The following is a 16,101-nucleotide window of genomic DNA, read 5'->3' as shown; positions in this document are numbered from 1 at the left end:
AATCTTCAAAATCATTTGTCCCGTAGAGGGTACCGCCTTCTATTGTGCTGCTAGGGACACCTCTTCTCCCTGCCTCAAGTAATCAAGGTCTGTCTATTGTGCCGCAAGGAGCACCAATCAATTTTGTGGCGCAAGGGCCACCAGTCTCGTGTGTATTGTTGGTTTTAATACAATAATTTTTCTTTTGGAGTTTTTTTCCTTTTTTCTGCCCTGCAGAAGTTGAAGGAGATTCCCCATCCGAGAGCGAGAAATAATTCTCCTCCGTGGGCGAAACTCTCTTCCTTTTTGCAAGAGCAGCGTCAACAGCTTCCTTGATGGAAGATCTAAATTCCTCTCTAAAGAGGTCTTTAATATTCTCAGGTAAAGGTTCCTTAGGGGAAGCATTCGTAGCATTGATGCTGTTATCCATAATAATGATACTAGAGAGGGAATATTTCAGGTAGAGTGGGTAGAATAAACCTCTCAGGGGTTAATTAAACGGGGAAATATCTTTGTTGAGGATTTAATAAAGGATGTTCTTACGAGGGTGAATTCACTTATCTCAAAAGGAAGTCTTCTGCCGATTTTGCTGGAGGCCAGTAGGTGGCGACCTTTGTTTAGTTTTGGCCCTCTATCAATATTATTATCAACGTATGCTTCGAAAAAAATTAGGTTTCCTTCGTGAGTCTCGTCCTCTCCGTCTCCGTTACACTGTTGATAAGAAGGTAACCATGGAGATCGGGAGAGTCACTAACGAGTGTCAGTCGCGCACAAAGGCGCGAGGCTGTTTTGTATTAAAGCGTCTCCCGCGTCCCCGGGCTATGTTGCTAGGGGACGCGTGAGGCTGGAGCGTAAGATTGTTCTCTCCATCATCGCGTCTCCGCGTCTCCCAGCTAGTTGCTAGGGGACGCGTGAGGCTCTGAAGGCACAGTGGGCATGCGTAGGGATAGAGCTTTCCTCGCGTCTCTATGTTGCTAAGAGACGCGGGATCAAAAAAATATATATCGGCTGTTTCGTTTCTTTTGCTCAATTTCTCTACTTCCCTTCCCTTTTTTTTTTTAAACAAATAATCCGTATTAAATCATTAGGGTGTTGTTATTGAAACAAACATATTTATTTGCAAAAGAAAAATCCGATACTTACCATCAATTAATAGAATAGTTACCAGGAAGTAAATACTTAACAGGGACTAATTTCGATCGATTAAGAGAAAGAAAGCAGAGATGAAGAAGGCTAATCCCGACCATAAATTGGACTGGGAAATATAACAAGAAGGAACATGTTTTAAATGATATTAATACAGATTCCTTAGACAATTGAACAAATAAGTAAAAACTAGATAATCAATAGTAGTAGGTATTATATAATTCTTTATCTAAAATATATTAAAACATCTATAAATAAGTCAAGATGGTATGCTAGAGAAGTTGTACTTATCTGTGTCAGAGCAGCGAACAAAAGAGGAAGATAGGAGCCTGCTCATCCTAGTTGTTATGTGTTAAAGTTCTATTTATTGTGATATAATAGTTTTCTTTAAAGGGCTGCATGTTTGGGCAGCAAATAAAAGTATTTGCATAATGTTAGCCTCCGGTCTTGTAATGAAATTGCTGGGGTTGGCCTGCAGTGGTTTCTTTGTTTCCAAGGAAAGGAGAAAGACTGGTATTTGCAACTTTCATCATCTTGAAGAAGAATCTCCAATGGCTTCAACTGTGCTTGCCTCCTGCTGAAGTCTCAGGGATACAAGACTTCACCACCAGCTCCCCCCTAAATTTCGTTGCTGGTAATTCTGTCTGCACAAGCCTATGTGTTGTTGGGAGCTGGAAGCTCAACTCAACGAGAAGAAGCGTGTCGCCACCGCAAGGGTTGCCGTTGCTTCACTGTAGGAGCGTGTCTCCGTCGCAACTGTGGGTCGTCTCATCCCTGGAGAAGCGTGTCGCCACCGCAAGGGTCGCCGTCACATCACCGGAGAAGCGTGCCACAGGGCCTATCATGGCTCCAAAGTTACAGAGTCGCTGCACGGCTGTCAAGCATGCATGAATCGTCTTCACATCATCACATCTCATCAAGGGTGCCATCTTCTCACATCAAACCGGATCGTCGCATCGCATCAAGGCGCCATTGTGTCACATCGCAACCGGAATGCACCATGAGATTGTTGCACCCACTCCTCTAGGGTAAGGAACAGATGCATCACCTACTTTGCGCAAGCACTGAGAAACAGACGCATCGCCTCCCCCGAAGCAAACAACCAATGCATCGTTCTCCCTGCGAACCTTTTGTATATCTTGCATGACGCATCCAAAGGTACTTTGTGAGAAACGTGTTGCATTTACCATCTAAAGTGAACTAAGCTATTTCTACCATCTTAAAATGATTTTCTTAGTAATGCATTATGGATTTCTATCGTTTGGGTCTTGTGTTAAGTCTATATAAAGAATACTTATTTTTATAAAATCTGTGTTGTGTCCATCTGTAGTGTTTTCACTGTATTACTGTATATGTTCATAAATGCTTTACACGCTGCCTCTGAGATAAGCCTTCCTGCTTGTGCCAAGCTACCACAGGGTTGAGCAGGGGTTATTTTAGGAGTGTAGCCCCCTTACTCTGACTCAAAGCAAGTGTCCCTATTTGGACAAAGGTACAAGCCATTGCCAGCTAGAGACCCCCAGTTCTAACAGGCTCCCTATTTTGTTAAATCAGCGTGCCTTCCCTTTGAGCTTGTATGATAATTTCGCACATGCCAGTAAGTGCCAGAGGTGCTGGAACCATAATTCTATTGTCAGCTCTATTGAGTAGCTCCATAGGCTCAGTATCATTTCTTTGACTGCTAGGAACAAGTGGGAAATATACTTCCCTTTGGTAGAGTAGAGTGGTATGCAGGCACTGCAGGGGTGCATACAATTATTGTTGGTGGAACATTGGGCACCATTTCCACCTACATTTTCAATATGACACATTGTATATCACCTCACAATTCTCGAACTGTAGGCAAGCCCAAAGTATATGAAGTATTGTGCCCTCCTCCCTTCAAGGCCTCCAGCAGCATACTGATCATGACCTATCAATCATATACAAAGGTGCAGGTGTATGGTGATATTTGTTTACTATTTTAGATTACATTTGTTGACCTTTGACATGATAAGAAAAACTGTTGATGTGTGTGACAATATCCTTCCACTGTTTAGGAGACAGAGAAGGTTTGAGCTCTTTCCCCCATTGTGCTTTATAGGTGATATTCAACTGGGACAGTTTGATATCGAGTAAGAGGTATTTATGAGATAGTAAGGCCCTCATTTACTATCATTTTGTATCAGGGTTACGTCACTTTTGTGGTGCAGCACAATGCAAAATCATTTCTGGCATATACTAAACCACATAAAGACACTTTGCATGGCTTCTCGTTGTTAAGTAAATACAAAGTAACACAACACGTTGCATAGTGCTGCCTTGCAGTACTTTGCATCGGGTAGCTGTTAAATGTGTGAAGCATTGCGGTTCCCATGCCTCCACCCATATATTTTGACACAAAGCCAGATTTACAAAGACTTGTAATCCTGAGGTTGTACCAAAATAGAGGGCCAGATGCACAAAGTTTTTTGCGGTCGCAAACGGCAAATCCACCCATTTGCGACTGCAAAATTGGGTCCTGGAATGTACAAATGCTATTTTGCGAGTTAATGACTCGCAAATTAGTGTTCACGAATCTCTATTAGGAAGAGGCATCCCTTCCTAATAGCGAGTTACAATGGAAGGTACCATTGTTTTGCGACTGCGGTTTACCAACTACTTCAAGTAGGTGGTAAACCACTTGCAAATGAGAAGGTGTACCCAGGGGATCACCAGCTCCCGCCTAAATTTCCTCTTTGTGAATGGATCCAAAAATATTTTTTAAGAGCAGGCAGTGGTCCCCAGGACCACTGCCTGCCCTTAAAAAATAGAACAGTAATGTTCATTTTTCTTTTTTAAATGCAACCCTTTTTTCTTAGAGGAAAACGGGCTGCATTAAAAAACAATATTGCTTTATTTAAAAAGCAGTCACAGACATGGTGGTCTGCTGACCCCAGCAGACATCATCCTTGGGAGTGCTAGCCATTCCTAATGAGGTTGCAAATTACACCTGCTTCATGAATATTAATGAGGCGTGCAATTTGCGACCCCATTAGGAATTGCAAACAGTGTCTGAGACACTGTTGTAAATTCCAATTTGCGAATCGCAAATTGCGATTCGCAAAACAACGCAATTTCTGACTCTCAAATTGGAACAGTCATACATCTAGCCCAGTGTGCTTATCCCAGGCCTAACAAGTAGACGTATCTTTATTTCTCCTTGTTCATTCCTCTTATCTTAATGCAGGCACTTTTGCACTATGGAACACACAAAGCGCCAGCGTAAGGAGAGAGCAAAAAAGCTCAATTTCTATGAAAATATCGAGCATTTCAGCTCTCCCCCTTTCACACAATGTGGCACAATAAGTCCCTTTTTTTGCAGCGTTGCATGAAATAATAGTAAATGTGCCCCATAAGTGTCTTGTGGACGTGAGTGTTTGAATGAATTTCTCAAACATTGTGAGCAATCTTGACCTCTTCTCTTACATGGGGCTGAAGAATCCAGTGTCTTATTTGAAGACCATGGGAATCAGTCTCCTTCTGGGATGCCATATGTTATATTTTTATGTTCAAATGAGCAGGGTTCCTCTTTGTAAAAAACAAATCACAACCAAAAACAACCCTGAGATTTCTGGTGCTTATTCTGGCTTCTGTTTAACCATGGCATGAAAGATGTGTCTTCAAAGATGGTGGCAAGAGGGGAGGGTTAGGTGGATAGTTTTTGATAGCATAATAGCCGATTCCAGTATTCAAGAATTGCCCTGGTTGTAGGCGACACATATAGGTTCAGCAATTCTACTTTTTTAGGTCCCAGAGTACCTCCATTAGGGAAGGAGCTTTAAGATTCTGGTTTATAACTCACAAAAATGTGTCCACTTCCCCACATAGCCATTCTATGGCGCTATGCACCTGGGCCTCTCCATAGCTAAGGTGCGGAAGGAAGAGCCCAGTGAAGGAGGAGCGGGTAAGGAGGACAAAGCACTGCAGGTAGGTTGGCCCTCCAGGGCTGTGAGGCATCACTGGGTGGCAGTCCTAAAAATAAAAAGAGCAAGGGTGGGAGGAGCAGGGGGTGGGGTGTGGGGTAGACAGGCAGTGGTTGTGCTGGGGCCAAGCAGGGCCCATAAGGACCAAAATTAAGTGAACTCATCGGAGGCAGTTGTGGAGGTCCACGTGGGGCCGTGTTGCTGGGCATTCGATCTGTGGCAGAAGGAGAGATGTTGGGGTGCCACAAGATGGCAAGCGGTACTTTGAATTTGAACTGATGAAAGGTGACCCACTCAGCAGAAGGGTGATGGGGCTAAGGCTGCGGGGGCCAGTGTGAGTAGCCCACATCGGAGAGAGGTGGTGAAGCCTGATGAAGGAGGTGGGCCAATGGTGATGCAGGCCTGAAGCTACATTTTTCCAGTATTAAAGGCCATGAGGGGGGTGTTCTCTCATGTTTAGAATAGCCAGGTATTTGCAGCTCAGTGGGCTTGGGGTTAGGGAATGCCAGATGTTGGGAACAGTCAGAGTTTGACCAGTTTGGGCAGGTGTGGGAGACAGCATGTAGCTGGAGAGGAGTCAGTTTGGTGGGCCCTGGGACGGACCATTGGGCAGTACCTGGGGTTTCGTGGGTTGGCAAGAGCCTCAGTGCATGCTCTGGAACCCAGGTGCATGCACCTGTGTCTGGAATCAAGGCCCATGTGCTAGGAAATGCAAGATATGGAAGACAGTGGATGTGGGTTTCAGGAGATGAGGTTGGAGGCATAAGGGGTACCGAGGTATGATGGCAGCTGACCAGACGAGACAGGCAGGTAAACTTGGCAGGGATGATGGTGTAGTGCATTTCCAGCAGGGAGTGTTTGGTACAAGTCAGAAACAACCACTCCGAAGACAGAACTCGTGCCAGTGCTTTCAATTCTGCAACAGCGAGGGACCAGAAGTGGCCAGTGCAGGTCGAAGCAGTGGGCTGGTGGGGCCGAGTTGGATGGGTTTTTGACAGATGACCACGAGGGAAAATTAAATAAATAATGAATTTTGCCTCATCGTCTGCCAAAATCCCCCCTACACCTGGCCCCACCACTCTTACCTACACAGGCTGCGGCTGCGAGTAACATGAGCGGGCATGGCGGTGGAAGTCTTTATGCCTCCTGGTACAAACCTGTCTTCAATACTCTCCAGGAAGGTAATATCCTTAACACTTTGTTTTTTAAATTACTGCTGGAATGACTGGAATTGCTTTTAAATTTTTACTACTGCCATTATTTGAATACATTTAATTGAGACGCACTGGGCACTTTACCTATTTCATTCTCTTGCGGTGGAACAGCGACAGCTCCACATAGAAGAAATCAGTAGCCATCTTGGGGGTTAGCGGTCTCGGCTTTTTCTGCCGCAACACAAAAATTGTCACTCTGATGTGACCGTGCAGCACTGCCTCCTGGGACAGAGCAGTGTTCAATGCTCGCCAGGAAGGTAATCTCCTTAACGCTTTGTTTTTTTAAATAACTGCTGGAACGACTGGAATTTCTTTTAAACTTTTACTACTGCCATTATTTGAATACTTTTAATTGAGACGCACTGGGCACTTTACCTATTTCATTCTCTCGCGGTGACACGGTGACTGCTCCAAGTAGAAGAAATCAGGGGCAGGATCCCGGTAGCCATCTTGGGGGTTAGTGGTCTAGGCTTTTTCTGCCGCAACACACACATTGTCAACCTGACGCGACCACGCAGCCTAAGGCAAGCACTTCCGCGCCCGTCCGCACTCGGACCGGGCTCAGGGCCTGGTCCCCTGGCCCTTTCATGTCAGATATTTTGACTTATTCTAGAGAGCATCTCTTGGGGTTGGATCCTGAAGGGGGCAATGCATGCTGCCCAAGGATTGCTCCCAATTAATTTCTGGAAGCGCAGGTTGAACCATGTCCAAAGTGTCACCTGGCCCTCCCCTGCATTGTGAAACATGCCACCTGTCTTCGGGCTAGTACAATGGGGGATAGGATCAGTCAAGATGACCAGGCACCCCTCAAATGTCTTCTTCTTAATGCTAGGTCTCTGATTAAGCATAGTGTGGAATATGCTCTGTTTATTGAGGAGTATCATATCAAGCTGGCTCTCATAACAGAGTCCTGGTCCGATGAAACGTCAGGACCTGACCTCATGAAAGCCACTCCACCCGGTTTCTTTTGTTACACACTTGCTAGACCCATCAAAAGAGGTGGTGGGTTAGCAGTTATCTATCACAACACCTTAGAGCCCTCCTTCGCTAAGGCCTTTAATCAGGTATGTGAGGCACTGACAATCAATGCTCGAACATCTGACCATGACAAACTCAAAGCGGTCCTCTTCTATCGCCCCCCGGGCCCAAGAGGTGCTTTTTTTGATTCCATCGGAACACTTCAAGAGGAGGGGTTATGTGGCAAGTTCTTTACGGTTATGGGGGATTTTAATTTCCATCTTGAAGACGTTACTGACCCTGATAATATAAGACTGCGGCAATTTCTTCAACGGGGGGACCTCAAGCCGCTTGTGGAAGACCCCACTCATACCGCAGGACATACATTAGAAGGAATTTTCTAAAGTAACCCCAACCTCGTATACACGGAAGTACTACCACTCTCTTGTACTGATTGTGCTGCGATTTTATTTGAATTCAAACAGGCTAAGTGCCATCAGTATAAACCTTTTACTAAGGCCTTGACATCTACAAGGGCCTGGAAAAATATCAACAGCCTAGAGCAAGGAAGTCTCTTGAAAGCTACAGCTCACTCACTGCCATCCAATGTAGATGAAGACACCGCCACTTACACGGAATGGGTAGATTCCGCTTGCAGGAAATTAGCTCCGGGCAAATGGTGCATTCCCAGCGTGCATTTTCATCCGCCCCTTGGTATTCAGAAAACCTAAAAATACACAAACGTGATTGTAAGCGGCTAGAGTGAGCCTAGAGGAGAGGGTACATTAACATCATTAAAGAGGCCTATAAAGTAAATCTTACACTTTATAAAAAACTTCTTTTCGATACCAAAAGACATACTTTGGAGAACAAATTAGGAAAGCTAAATCCTTGTCTAAAGAACTTTTCAAAACTATTACTGCACTTGCGACCTCTACCAGCCCCGAGATAGACAGCAGCCTGGAACTCTGTGAAACTCTGGCCGCCTTTTCTTTGCAAAAGGTGGAAATCATCTTTTCCTCCTTTACTCTCCAGCCAACTGACGCCAATAAGGCCTCAGCGATAGGGTCGCTTAAGGTTAACAGACCTATCCCCACATTAGATCGCTTTACGCCGCTGGACTCACAAGGGGCAACCAAATTACTGTCAGAAATTTTGATAAGGTTCCCCTCTGAACCCATGTCCAGCTTATGTACTTAAACAGGATTCCAGACACTATAGGGGCAGCTCTTACCCCTCTGTTTAACAACATTTTTAATTCGGGCCACTTCCTGAAACCCTGGAAAACAGTATTGATCCTACCTTTACTAAAAAAATCTAACTTGGATCCAAAAGACCCGAAAAACTATAGACCTATTTCACATCTCCCTTTTCCAGGAAAAATGATTGAGAAGGCCATGAACGGCCAACTCAGTACGTTTCTTCAAACCAACTCTCTGTTGGACTCTACACAGTTTGGCTTCCATGCAGAACATAGCACTGAGCTGGCTCTTACTAAATCCACAGAGGAGATCAGAGAGGCCTTGGGCCAGGGAGGTGCTGCGATATTGATAATGCTGGATCTCTCGGCTGTCTTCGATACGATCCATCATGAAGTTCTGATGGACTGTCTATCTGAAAGTGGGGTCCAGGGCAAGGCCTGGGATCTCCTGAGATCGTTTCTTACCTATAGGACAGAAACTGTGGACTTGGGTAGGGATAGATCTATGCCTTTCTCTCTCCCCTGTGGAGTGCCGCAGGGGTCTTCTCTCAGTCCCACATTTGTTAATGTGTATGTGTCACCACTGGTAGCCCTGATTCGATTTTTTGGGTTCCAGCTGACCTCGTATGCAGACGACACACAAATTGTGTTGTTTCTTCAGAATGGTACAGAAGTGGATACTGGATCAAGACACCACGACTGTATGCAGGCGATCACAGGTTGGATAGCATCAAACCGCTTGAAACTCAATGCAGGTAAAACAGAGGTGATCATATTTGGGAACATCACTAACCTCTGGACGCCCGACCGGTGGCCAACTGCAATGGGCATGCTTCCGGCTCCTGCTGAGAAGGCTAAGAACCTGGGGGTAATTATTGATTCTAAACTCTATTTTGGTGACCAAATTAGCAGGGTCGTCTCAACCAGCTTCTACATTCTCAGAATCCTGAGGAAAATCAAATTCCTCCTTCCCGAAGATAGCCTGAAGATAGCAGTCACAGCACTCATTCTGTCATGAGTGGATTACTGCAACAGTCTCTACGTGAACATCCAAAAGAGACACCTGAACAGATTCCAGATCGTACAGAATGTGGCAGCCAGGATGCTAACAAGCACACCTAGGTTTTTCTTGATGAGGAAGCAACTTAGAGATCTTCACTGGCTCCCCATGAAACAATGTGCACAATTTAAGGCCCTCTGCACGGTTTTTAAGGACTTAATGGGCATTGGTCCTGCCTACCTAAGACAATGCATGCAATGGTAAGTTCCTGGAAGAGCGTTGCGCTCTTCTGAGGCAAAGCAAGTGATTGTTCCTCATATCAAAAGGGCCAGTTGGGAGGCAGGAGCTTTTTTTTACTGCGCTACAAAGGATTAGAACAGCTTGCCTCTGCACCTCAGAAATTCAACCGAGCTCCTCCCCTTCAGGAAGGGATTGAAAACCAGATTTTTCACATGAGCAGCCTCATCAGACCTATATCCATATAGGCAGTGCCTAGCGCCAGGACACTCCAGGGTAACAGAGCGCTTTAGATGTTTTACTAACATTAACATTAATTTGGAAAACGCTATGTTGCCGCATAAGTGTGCTCAGTGCTGTCTGGCTCAAAATCTAAGCTAAGTGGAGGTTGGGTGGGTGCCGCGGGCCTGCTCTGTCCTGTTTTTGTTGTAGGTTAATGCTGGAAACAGAGTAGACATGATTTAGCCATGCCTCCTCTAAAAGTGTTCTTGTTGCACTCCTCCTTACTTTATGCATTTTAATTTTACTTTTCTCATTGAGTTTTAAATATCTCTTTGGTTTTTCCATCTTCACTTACAGGCCAGCCGTTACCCTGTGTTATACTGGGAAAAAAAACTCACACTTACCATATCAATCTGCATCCGCCAGGCAGGCAGTGGCACCCAAGATTGATGGACGGTCCATGGAAGGAAGGACCAATAGGAATGCTGAGATGCAATCCCAATTTGACCATAACATAGTAGCTTATAGTATCATCATCTTTTAATTTGATTCATTGTTTCTCTTCAATCATTACAACTGTGTGTTTTGTTGTTTATGTTTGCTTATATATCTGACCCCTACAGCAATTTTTTTATTTTCTTTGCTAGGTTTAAATGGAAGCCCGGTACAACAGAACATAAAATGTATGTGATTTGGGTCTCACTGGGGGCAGACAGGCAAGGCAATTGCATAATAATAATAATTAATAATATACTGCTGCCCTGTACTACTAGTCCAGTACTACTCACCATTAACCATCAAGTCATCATCATGCATGCATTTCCTTTATCTACCTTAACAGATTTATGATGGTCGTCTGCCAAGATTGTGTGTTGTCCATGTGTAGTGTATGTCTTTATTTGTTTATTTATTATTATTTAAGCTTATTAAGCGCGACAGCTACCCCAAAAAGGGTTTCCCGGTGCCAGACAGGCAAGTTACTTAGAGTCGTCATTCCCGCAGCTGCTGAGATTATTTATTAAAAAGCCAGGTTTTAATGGCTCTGCGAAAGCGGACATAGTTGGTTTCAATATGGATACTCAAAGGCTAGGAGTTCCAAAGAGAGGGGCTCAAATGAGCAAAGGACCTACCACCCATTCTGGCAAGTCTAATTCCGGGCACAGTGAAGTGGGCCATGTGCGAGGATCTCAGATTACGTGAGGGAGTGTAAGGTAAAGGGGAGCTGAACCAGCTTTAATTTTAAACATATAGCTCAGGGTCTTGAATTTGATACGACTCTCGACCCTGAGCCAATGAAGATCATGGAGAGGTCCAGAAATATGGCTGGATCTGGGAATTTTACACAGTAATCTTGCCGCGGCGTTTTGCACTAATTGCAAACGCCTAGTCACTGTCTTATTGGTCCCAAGGAAGAGAACATTTCCATAGTCCAGACGAGAAGTTATGAGGGCATGGACTACGGATTTTTGGGTGTCACATGGTAGCATCCAGATGATTTTCTTAAGCCAACGCAATATAGTGAAACAGGTGGCCGAAACCTTGTTTGCTTGATGTTGCATTGTCAAAGCATTGTCGACAGAAAAACCTAAATTGCGGACATGATCAGATTGGAGAGGAAGGGGACCCATTTCAAAAGGTCTTTGTCTTTGCCTAATTCTTTGTCAAACCTTTCCCTCAAATACCCCTTCCCAACCATTCTTCAAACCCTAACCCTCTTCCCCTGGGCAGTGTGATTCATATTGAGGCGTGACTAAATTACATTTACACCAATAATTGATCACACACTTGCTGGGGCAGATGTGTTGAAAGCAACACTAAGCAGTAGGACAAGTGAGGGTACTGCATCTATCTGTTGGTGTGTTACACTATTGGCAGATTTCAAAAACTGCCTTCGGCCCTGCAGCAAAAGGAGGAAACAAACATGGTGACGTAAACGAGTAACCCCCAAGAAAAGATGTGCATCATATGTATTGTAAAACTATAAATAATTTATTACCCTAACAAATATAAAATAAAAGAAGAAAAACCCACAACACCTGACCCCACCCCTCTCCTTAAACCCAACCAATGTCCAGTAAATTAAATAAATGTCTATCCATGATTGTCAATGTCCACGTTCAAGTTCAAGAAAAGTAATCCTCACGTTTCCCCAACTCCCAACATCCCACCCACTAAAGAAAAAGATTAAAAAAGGGGAAAGGGTCAAAGACTGAGTTCTAGTGGCAGGGGTGCCGGCTAGTTCGCTCCAGGACCTCCTCCAGCTTGGCCTCTTGGCGTGCCATCCGGAGGAGCATGCACAGCTGAAAGCTCCTGCAGGAACAACAGGAGTGGGCAGCAGTGGATGATGTTGATAAACTTGATGAAGGCGGGCAGCTGCCAGAACATGGCGCCGTACCACCGGAAGCATGGGGGACCTGGCTGGGGTCAAGGGCATTGAAGGAAAAAGCTGCAGTTGCTGCCTCCTCCTCTGCCAGGACAACGAGCGGGTGATATTCGTTCCCGATGGCCTCCAGCTTCCTTTGCCGGGCCCTGGCTGCCAACTCCTGCCTGTTGGGTTAGGAAGGTGTAGCTATGTCAAGAAAGAAAAAAGACAATTGTAACCAATACTCTTAGCAAAACAGCAACACAAAATTAAACACATAAAAATGATAGTGGCACAGTAGCACTAGCAGTTGTGGTATCCTCCTCACTTTCTCTGCCCATAAAATCTGGATGTGATGATGATTAGGATTTCAGACACTAGGGACTATAGAGTAGAGTAGAAGTATTTTTCTTGCCTCTCTTGTTTAGCACAAATAATCTTGTAGGCATGCCAACTCAGTCAGCTTGTGCCCTAGACAGACATACTTGTGGCACCGACTCATGTTACTTTACTACTGTCTGCATGTGGGGCAGCTGTACTACACAAATACATATTTTTCCTTACAGCCATACTCTGTTAAATCAATGGCAAATACTCAGACAATTTCACTTTCACCCTGACTACTGTAATAAGACACATGGGGGTCGATTCCGATCCGGTAAAAAGCGCTCCGAATTGCCGTTCAGAGCGTTTTCCCCATACGATTCGTACCCGTAAGCGTCCCCGTACGAATCAGCAAGTACAATCCCAACCAAAAGCGTCACTCCGTACGCCTCGTAAAAAACGCTGTACAAATCGAAAGTCCATACGATTTGCAGTCGGCTGATGCTCCACGCTACGTCCGAATAGACCGCGTCTTCCGAACCAGGAAGTACGATCCGTGTTGAACACACTCCGTACGGCTCTTTTGCTACAAGAGCTCAAAACTACCGTAAAACCAGAGTCCGGCATGAACCGCACCCCGGTACGCGACAAACAAGACATGAACGCCATCGTCCGTGTCATCCCAATCCTGTACGGCCACCACCTCGTACATAGAAACCGACAACGGCGCAGACGGTGAGTACAACGAAGTCCAACATACCTGTACGTGGTGCCACACGCGCACATCTCCATTGCACGACTGTAATGTCTGGGTACGTTGCGCCACACACTACCGCATATCACCAGTATAATACAGAGACATGCTGCACCTACGTCATCGACCTCGGTGTACGGTATGCTACCGCACATCACCAGTGTAATACAGAGACGTGCCGCACCTACGTCAATGACCTCGGGGTACGGTACGCTACCGCACATCACCAGTGTAATACAGAGACGTGCCGCACCTACGTCATCGCCCTCGGGGTACGGTACGCTACCGCACATCACCAGTGTAATACAGAGACGTGCCGCACCTACGTCATCGACCTCAGGGTACGGTACGCTACTGCACATCACCAGTGTAATACAGAGACGTGCCGCACCTACGTCATCGACCTCAGGGTACGGTACGCTACTGCACATCACCAGTGTAATACAGAGACGTGCCGCACCTACGTCATCGACCTCGGGGTACGGTACGCTACCGCACATCAACAGCGTAATAGAGAGAAATGCCGCACCTACGTCATCGACCTCGGGGTACTGTACGCTACCGCACATCACCAGTGTAATACAGAGATGTGCCGCACCTACGTCATCGACCTCGGGGTACGGTACGCTACCGCACATCACCAGTGTAATACAGAGACGTGCCGCACCTACGTCATCGACCTCGGGGTACGGTACGCTACCGCACATCACCAGTGTAATACAGAGAAGTGCCGCACCTACGTCATCGACCTCGGGGTACGGTATGCTACCGCATATCACCAGTGCAATACAGAGACGTGCCGCACCTACGTCATCAACCTCGGGGTACGGTACGCTACCGCATATCGCTATGTCAGTGTAAGTGTAAGAGGTGTGTAGAAAAAAAAAACAGCAGTGCCCAGCAGCATCATAGGGTGTGTGTGGCTAAGACCCCCAGCAGTGGCCAGCCTTAGAGTGTGTGTGTGGTTAAGACCCCCAGCAGTGCCCAGCAGTGCCCAGCATTACAGTGTGTGTGTGGCTAAGACCCCCAGCAGTGCCCAGCAGTGCCCAGCATTACAGTGTGTATGTGGCTAAGACCCCCAGCAGTGCCCAGCAGTGCCCAGCAGTGCCCATCATTACAGTGTGTGTGTGGCTAAGACCCCCAGCAGTGCCCAGTAGTGCCCAGTAGTTAAAGCAAAAACATTGTTAACCTCTTTACCATCAGGAAATAGACACATGTTACTATGCCCAAATTTGAACATCACACCAGCTCCCAGGCACACAGCAGTCTCAGACATTATCAGACAAACTAAAGTACAGAAACTGAAATAAATAGCTTTATTCAGCTGGTTCAAAATTTCAAACGCAAATAAGAGTCCTTGCTCACAGAAGGCCAATGGCCAGTCCAAACAAGTCAGAAAAACTGTTTGTGCCTTCATGGAAGTTGTCACACCCAAACTTGCCTGCACATGGAGTTCAATCCGCAGTGGAAACTTTGGGGGCATCATCTGTGGAATCCTCCGGCACCGCATGGACGGGAGAGGGAAGGAAAGGTGTAGTGGGTGCAGGTGTTGTGGATTCATCCACACTGGCCGTGCATCGCAGAAAGTTGCAAGATAAACTTGGCTGCACACTTCAGCCAGTTCGGAAAAACTACCACCTGAACCCGGGGACACATTGGGGGTGGAGGTAGAGGGTTGTGAGTCTGTTGTCCTGGGTCTGTGGATGCGTGTGTGAGGTGTGTCCCCTCTCCCTGTGGGTGTGCCTACATCCCCTTGAGATTGGGTGCGTGGAGATTTGTGCTTTTTCTGTCGTGTGGGTGTGCTGGGTGTGTCTGTTGTTGTGTCTGACCTGTGGCGTCTGCGTGTATGTTGGGTAGGTATGGGAGAGGCTGAGGTGGATGGGTCTGAAGGATGGGGGGACAGATGCTGCTGGGTGTACGGAGCTGCCGTCAGTGTTGACTCTATGGCAGCCACACTCCGACGTAGATCAGACATGGCAGATGACATGCCCTCCATGAACGACACCAACTGTGTAATGAGTCGTGTATGTCCATGGAGGACAGTCAACATGGATGTCTGACCTACTACAATCTGCCGGAGTAGGTCCACAGACTCAGCACTGAGGGCAGCAGGGGACACAGGGGCAGGTGCTGCGGTGCCGGGAACAAAGGAGACACGGGGCTAGCATGGACCCTAGGGACCCTAACAACTGGGAGGGTGGAGATGGTACTGGAGGAGGAGAAGCCAGCCAAAGATGAAGAAGAGACCATTGCTGCATATTCCCCCTCCTCCTGAGAGTCAGATTCCGAGCCGTCCGCATGGTAGGATGTGTCAGTCACATGGGGTCCGGCCTGCAGATTCTCCTCACCCTCCGTGCCACTGCCTCCCTCTGACTCCTCAAAGCAGGTGGCACTGTCGCTGGGTCCCTCTGCCTGGTCCGGCCCTGTGTCTCCTCCAGATTGTGGTGATGATGCTGTTGGCAAGGAGAATAAGAAAAACATATCAGTCACCTGTACACATCTGACATATAAGCTACAAATCATTTGGCCACATCTATAAACATGGCATGCATCATGAGTCACAAGCCACTGAACTCTGCACAATGCTAAGCCTAGTCTTGGGCAATTTGAAGAGAAACTACGTTCAATGTATAGTAGGATAGAAGTAACAGGCAAGGCAACAACTAGTATGAGACACACATTGATGAGGCACTGGCGACAACCGGATAGCTGATGATGAATCACTGTTCATTTGCCCACCCTGCCACACAAAACCAGACCT

General features: G+C 46.3%; 1 long non-coding RNA gene across 4 annotated transcripts in view; it reads right to left on the bottom strand.

The window, feature by feature from the left end:
* Positions 1-16,101, bottom strand: part of LOC144807895 (uncharacterized) — a 267,320-nt gene that overhangs the window by 83,144 nt on the left and 168,075 nt on the right. The window contains exon 2 of one of the 4 annotated variants that reach the window (XR_013606508.1): positions 7,873-7,967. The exons of the other annotated variants lie outside the window; for them this stretch is intronic. This is a non-coding gene — a long non-coding RNA (uncharacterized LOC144807895). The remainder of the gene's footprint in view (positions 1-7,872; positions 7,968-16,101) is intronic. 4 annotated transcript variants of the gene reach the window in all.

Source organism: Lissotriton helveticus, chromosome 1_2 (assembly GCF_964261635.1).
Source record: "Lissotriton helveticus chromosome 1_2, aLisHel1.1, whole genome shotgun sequence".
NCBI lineage: Eukaryota > Metazoa > Chordata > Amphibia > Caudata > Salamandridae > Lissotriton > Lissotriton helveticus.
Note: the sequence above shows the minus strand (reverse complement) of the source record. Positions and strands in the feature narration are given on the sequence as shown.